Here is a 6,722-nt window from a genome sequence, read left to right as displayed (position 1 = left end):
TTTTTTTAAAAAGCGTTGTCTTTTATCTTTGTGCCCAAAATTATTTTTGATCCAAAATCACTTCACAATCAGTGCACACAACAACAAAACATATTCAAATACCATAAGCAGTTCACACAATCAGTAGAACATAAATCAGAACTCTGTAACTTTTTTAACATATATGTAACTCTGTAATTTACAACCTAAGTAACTACATTCAGATACATATATACAACCTAATTTACAACCTAATTACCTACATTCAGATACGTATATATATATAACCTAATTTACAACCTAAACTACATTCAGATCCATATGCATGTTCATATATTGTGTCCTATGATCATTTACATATAATAACTAACAGAATATACATTATATGCACTAGCTACCATATAATATTCAGATCCCTTGCCCAGCAGCAAGCTATTTCCCAGAAAATCAAATAATTTTCATGTCAAGCACGTACTGACACCATTCTTCCTTTAATTCCATCAGATCTTCCTCAGAATATGATGGACTGGAATTGGCAAAGTACTGCAATATAAAAATTGAACATATTATATTAAGTTAGTATCAAATATATAGATAATTTATATATGAAAATCATATAATGCAAATACCGTACCGTTTCTGGGATAATAGTTTTATTCTTCTCAACAATCTCCTTCATGAATCTCAATATGTAGTACCCACAGTCGATGTTATTTGTTTGACGAGGGCACTTTATTGAGATCCATGTAATGTTATTAGACTTCTGCTTCGACACTTTAGCACCTCTTTGAGCTCGATAAACTTTTAAGGCACTATCGAATGAATAAATGTGATTATTAGAGCATGAATATTTATATATATATATATATATAAATATTCATGCTCTAATAATCACATTTATTCATTCGATAGTGCCTTAAAAGTTTATCGAGCTCAAAGAGGTGCTAAAGTGTCGAAGCAGAAGTCTAATAACATTACATGGATCTCAATAAAGTGCCCTCGTCAAACAAATAACATCGACTGTGGGTACTACATATTGAGATTCATGAAGGAGATTGTTGAGAAGAATAAAACTATTATCCCAGAAACGGTACGGTATTTGCATTATATGATTTTCATATATAAATTATCTATATATTTGATACTAACTTAATATAATATGTTCAATTTTTATATTGCAGTACTTTGCCAATTCCAGTCCATCATATTCTGAGGAAGATCTGATGGAATTAAAGGAAGAATGGTGTCAGTACGTGCTTGACATGAAAATTATTTGATTTTCTGGGAAATAGCTTGTGCTGGGCAAGGGATCTGAATATTATATGGTAGCTAGTGCATATAATGTATATTCTGTTAGTTATTATATGTAAATGATCATAGGACACAATATATGCATATAATGGATCTGTTAGTTATTATATAATGGATCTGAATGTAGGTAATTAGGTTGTAAATTAGGTTGTATATATGTATCTGAATGTAGTTACTTAGGTTGTAAATTACAGAGTTACATATATGTTAAAAAAGTTACAGAGTTCTGATTTATGTTCTATTGATTGTGTGAACTGATTGTCTATAATATGTTCTGTTCTACTGATTGTCTGTAATATGTTCTGTTCTACTGATTGTGAAGTGATTTTGGATCAAAAATAATTTTGGGTACAAAGATAAAAGACAGCGCTTTTTAAAAAAAGTGCCATAAAAAGCTAAAAAGCATTTTTCATTTCAAATAATTAATTTACAGCGTTTAAAAAAAAAAAAATAACACATTTTACAGCGCTTTTTTTAAAAAGCGCTGTAAAATGTTGTTCTAAAGCGCTTTAATGGTGCACCTTCTACAGCGCTTTCGTGAGAAAGCGCTGTAATATGTACAAGAAAAGCGCTGTAAAATGCAGACCCATAATATGAAATTATGGGTAGGCATTTTACAGCGCTTTTTCGAGAAAGCGCTGTAATATGTACACCCATAACTCATAAGACGGGGTGCATATTACAACGCTTTTTCGAAAAAGCGCTGTAATATGTACACCCATATATGAAATTATGGGTGGGCATATTACAGCGCTTGTGTGAGAAAGCGCTGTAATATGCACACCCGTAACTCATATGACGGGGTGCATATTACAGCGCTTGTTGTGAAGAAGCGCTGTAAAATGTGCATAACAAGCGCGCGTTGTATTTACATGTTTTATAGCGCTTTTATAAAAGCGCTGTTGTATCATTTACAGCGCTCGTTTCCACAGCGCTTATTTTTTTGAAAAAGCGCTGTAATTGGCTTAAAAAAAGCGCTGTAAAAGCCGTTTTTTCGCGTAGTGAAAATAAAAACAATAATAATAGTATACTATTATTAGTTAATATGAATACACAATATAGGATAATAAATAAAAAAACTACAGAACAATATAATTAGTTTAATTTCTAATAGTTTGAGTGAAGCGTATATGTGTGGAAAAAATTTTACTTTAAAAATAACTTCTTACAAATAAAGGAAAGTTGTATTGTCCTTATGTCAAAGATGTTTAAATAAATTATTTTTTGTTTGGATGACATGACTCTTATCAATATTTTTTTCCTCGATCTGTTAAGTTATCTGTATCCATGCATAAAACCTCGAGTTCGCTTTAAATTCAATCTAATTTTGTAGCAACAACTATTTATTAGAATCTAACGTGACAACAACTAGTTGGTAGAAAATTTAGATTCGGATTTAGTAAGACAAATCTTAAAAATAATTGTTATAGATATCTAATAGGTACAATTTTTTTTTTTCTTTCAGACATTGCAAAAAGATAAACACAAAAATAATTCATAAAATAAATTTTTTAATTAAATTTATGTAATTTTTACTAAGAATTTGAATAGGTGGTTACTAAAGTAATGTTTGAAAATAGTTAATAATTAATAGAAAAAGTTATTAAACATTGAAAAAAAAATTATATAATATAAAAAGTCTCACACATTTGACTCTAACTCAATAACTTTAAATTTTTAAGTGACACCGTTCCTCTCATAAACTATATCTTGGTCCACTCAAATTAAAACTACCATGACATCTATTTAAAAAAATAAGTAATGATCGGTTGTTCTATATGCTAAAAAATTAGAAGCAACACCAAAATAACGAAACTTGCACATAGCTCCATCACGAATATTAGTGTCAAATTGAGAAATAATAGGTTTTTCGCATTGCTTGAATTTTATCGTCCTAAAAATATGAAACACAAATTTGTTAAATTAATAACATAACCAAATCATTGTGTATAATTTAAAATTTTGAATTTATAAAAGAAATAATTTAACCTTGTCATCCATCAATACCATTCCCATCGCATAAAAAATATGTCAGACACAAACCATATCCAGTCGCACAACTCTAACAACCAAATTCTATGACTCATTTTTTGGAAAAATTTGAAGCAACAAAATCTGTTTTCTTTTGTTCAGACATCTTCAAGAGGTGCCGAAAATGGAAGATTATCGATTAGAGACAATTAACCAAGAACGGCGAAAGAAGAAAAAAATATGAAGACACACAAACAATTCATAAAATAAAATAATTTTTTTAATTAAATTTATGTAATTTGATTTGAAGTGGTAGTTGATAAAGCAGTGTTGGAAAAACTATTTCTTTCAATCAAGTGTCTGTTTATAGGGTGTAATTGATTTATTGGTCAATAAATTCTCAACGGACGCCTTTGTTTATATTTTTTTCTTTATAAATTATTTTTATTAACATAAACTTTATATTTACCTAAACACCTTGTTTAAGTGACACTTGTCAAACTAACCAAAATATCATGTTTGCTTTATTATATTGTATAAATATTTAGTAGATAATATTTCAATACCACATGCTCTCCCCATACCAATATCAATGTACATATATATATATATATATATATATTAAACAAAAATAATTTTTCTAACAAAATAATTTTAACAATATCTGAAACAATCATCTTTTAAACCCTAAAACATAATTTTTGGTTTCAAAGAATAGATTTTTTTTTTCCTTCTGAAACACACACACCCATTATTACCTCTCAAACAAATATGGAAGGACTACTGAGTTATTGAATAATTGAATTGCTACCGAATATGGAACGACTACTAAATATGGAATGACTACCGAATATGAAATGACTACTGAGTGATTGCCTAATTGATAGAATTTGAAATAGAAAATAATATTATTAATATAATAATAAAAAATAACATTAATAAATAATTAAATATATATAGGTCGGCCTGTTAGGCCTTATAAGCTTTTTTATAAGCTTGAGTCTGACCTATTTAAATAAATAGACTTTAAAAATAGTATGAGTCTAGCCTTTTTATTAAATAGGCCAGGCTAGGCCAGACCATAAGTAGGTCAGGTCATAGGCCCCTGTCGGATGGCCTAGCCTATTCTCACACCTATTTGTAGGTAAAATTCAAAATAAAATAGAAATAAATGAATTGGAAATGATATGGAGAATAGACGGTATCCGGAAATAACTTTTAAATATACATAATTGTTTTGACTATGTAAAATATAGTGCGTAATCATTGCGCCGCGTCGTAATAAATAATTACATTAACTAAATTAAATTGTTATATTAGTTTTTATATATCAATTCTTATATATTTTATTGACATTTATATTAAATACATAATTTTAATTTTATCATCAATCCAATCTCATATGATAAAAAAATCTAACTAAAAAATAAATTTAGTTTGGTTACAAATTATTTATTTTTTAATTCTTTAAATAATTTTTTTTCTTCCAAAAAACTTACTATAAAACAATACTTATAATTTTAAACAAATAAAAATAATCTTTATTGAAAAATTAAATAATTAGATTGGATCTAGTAATTTTTAAAATAATGGATATGGACATATTAAGTAAATTAATAATAATGGATATGGATATAAACTTAATAATAAATTTTTATTTTTATTACTCAACATAGTATATAACTTATATGAAATACATGATATTTAACAATTCATATAAATTTTGCTTCATTGTATCAAGTGTCGAAATATAATTGATTCTAGTATTAAGTGTACCTTAAACACTAAAGAAAAATAATCTTCTTATTACAAAAAATAATTACAATACATATAAAAACTATGATTATCATTTATCTTTGAACTTGCATGTTAGTCTTCGTGAATCTTTCATAAATTCTTCAAAATTATTGATTTTGGCGAATGTAGTCTTCATGAATCCTTTGAAGTTACATGATACTTAATAATAAATTTAAAAGGTAAAATATATAGTACATTAGTAGAATTAAAATATAATCATTGAGAAAAAATAGTGTTTGAAAAATCATTAGTTGTAAAAAGAACTATCAAATCGTGATATAATGATTTGATAAAGTAGTGAAAACTATTATTAAAAAAAAGGAAAAACTGTCAAATCTTAGTGTAATCAATTGTATTTTTTTTTCAATTTATAAATAAATTTTATATTTGTCTAAATAAATTATTTTTTGTTTGGATGACACGACTCTTATTAATATTTTTTTCCTCAATCTTATAAGTTATTTGTATCCATACGTAAAAGCTCTGGTTCGCTTTAGATTCAATTTAACTTTGTGGTAGCAACTATTTATTAGAATCTATCGTGACAACAACTAGTTGGTAGAGAATTTAGATTCGGATGTAGTAAGAAAAATCTTAAAAATAATTATTATAGATATCCAATACGTACAATTTTTGTTCTTTCATACATCACAGAAGGATAAATACAAAAATAATTCATAAAATAAATTTTTTAATTAAATTTATGTAATTTTTACTAAGAATTTGAATAGGTAGTTGCTAAAGTAATGTTTGAAATTAGTTAATAATTAATAGAAAAAGTTATTAAACATTGAAAAAAAAATTATATAATATAAAAAGTCTCACACATTTGACTCTAAGTCAATAACTTTAAATTTTTAAGTGACATCGATCCTCTCATAAACTATGTTTTGGTCCACTCCAATTAAAACTACCATGACATCTATTTAAAAAAAGAAGTAACGACCGGTTGTTCTATATGCTCCAAAATTAGACGCAACACCAAACTAACTAAAGTTGTACGTAGCTCCATCACGAATATTAGTGTCAAATTGAGAAATAATAGTTTTTCGCACCGTTGCTTGAATTTTATCGCCCTAAAGATATGAAACACAAATTTGTTAAATTAATAACATAACAAAAATCAAGTTGTGTATAATTTAAAATTTCGAAGTTATAAAAGAAAGAATTAAACTTTGTCATCAATCAATACAATTTCCATCGCATAAAATCTATGTCAGACAGAAACCACTTTCAATCGCATATGCAACTCTAACAACCAAATTAAAATTTGAAGCAACAAAATCTATTTTTTTTTTTGTTCAGACATCGTCAAGGAGGTGCCGAAAATGGAAGATTATTGATGAGAGACAGTTAACCAAGAACGCGAAAGAAGAAAAAAAATATGAAGACACACAAACAATTTGTAAAATAAAATAAATTTTTTAATTAAATTTATGTAATCTTGATTTGAAGTGGTGGTGACAAAGTAGTGTTGGAAAAACTATTTCTCTCAATCAAGTGTCATGGTGTAATTGATTTATTGGTCAATAAATTATCAACAGACGTCTCTGTTTTTTTTCTTCTTTATAAATTATTTCTATTAATAGAAACTTTATATTTTCCTAAACATTTTATTTAAGTGACACATGTCAAACTTACCAAAATATCATGTTTGCTTTATT

The 6,722-nt window shown here is 26.9% G+C and overlaps 1 long non-coding RNA gene across 1 annotated transcript; it reads left to right on the top strand.

Moving 5' to 3' along the window:
- Window positions 1-900: 900 nt before the first annotated feature.
- On the top strand, window positions 901-1,529 carry LOC140919524 (uncharacterized). The gene is made up of 2 exons (XR_012162157.1): window positions 901-1,069; window positions 1,161-1,529. It is a non-coding gene; the product is annotated as an uncharacterized lncRNA (long non-coding RNA).
- Window positions 1,530-6,722: the final 5,193 nt, after the last annotated feature.

The sequence above is a fragment of the Cicer arietinum genome, chromosome 3 (genome assembly GCF_000331145.2).
Source record: "Cicer arietinum cultivar CDC Frontier isolate Library 1 chromosome 3, Cicar.CDCFrontier_v2.0, whole genome shotgun sequence".
Taxonomy (NCBI): Eukaryota; Viridiplantae; Streptophyta; class Magnoliopsida; order Fabales; family Fabaceae; genus Cicer; species Cicer arietinum.
Note: the sequence above shows the minus strand (reverse complement) of the source record. Positions and strands in the feature narration are given on the sequence as shown.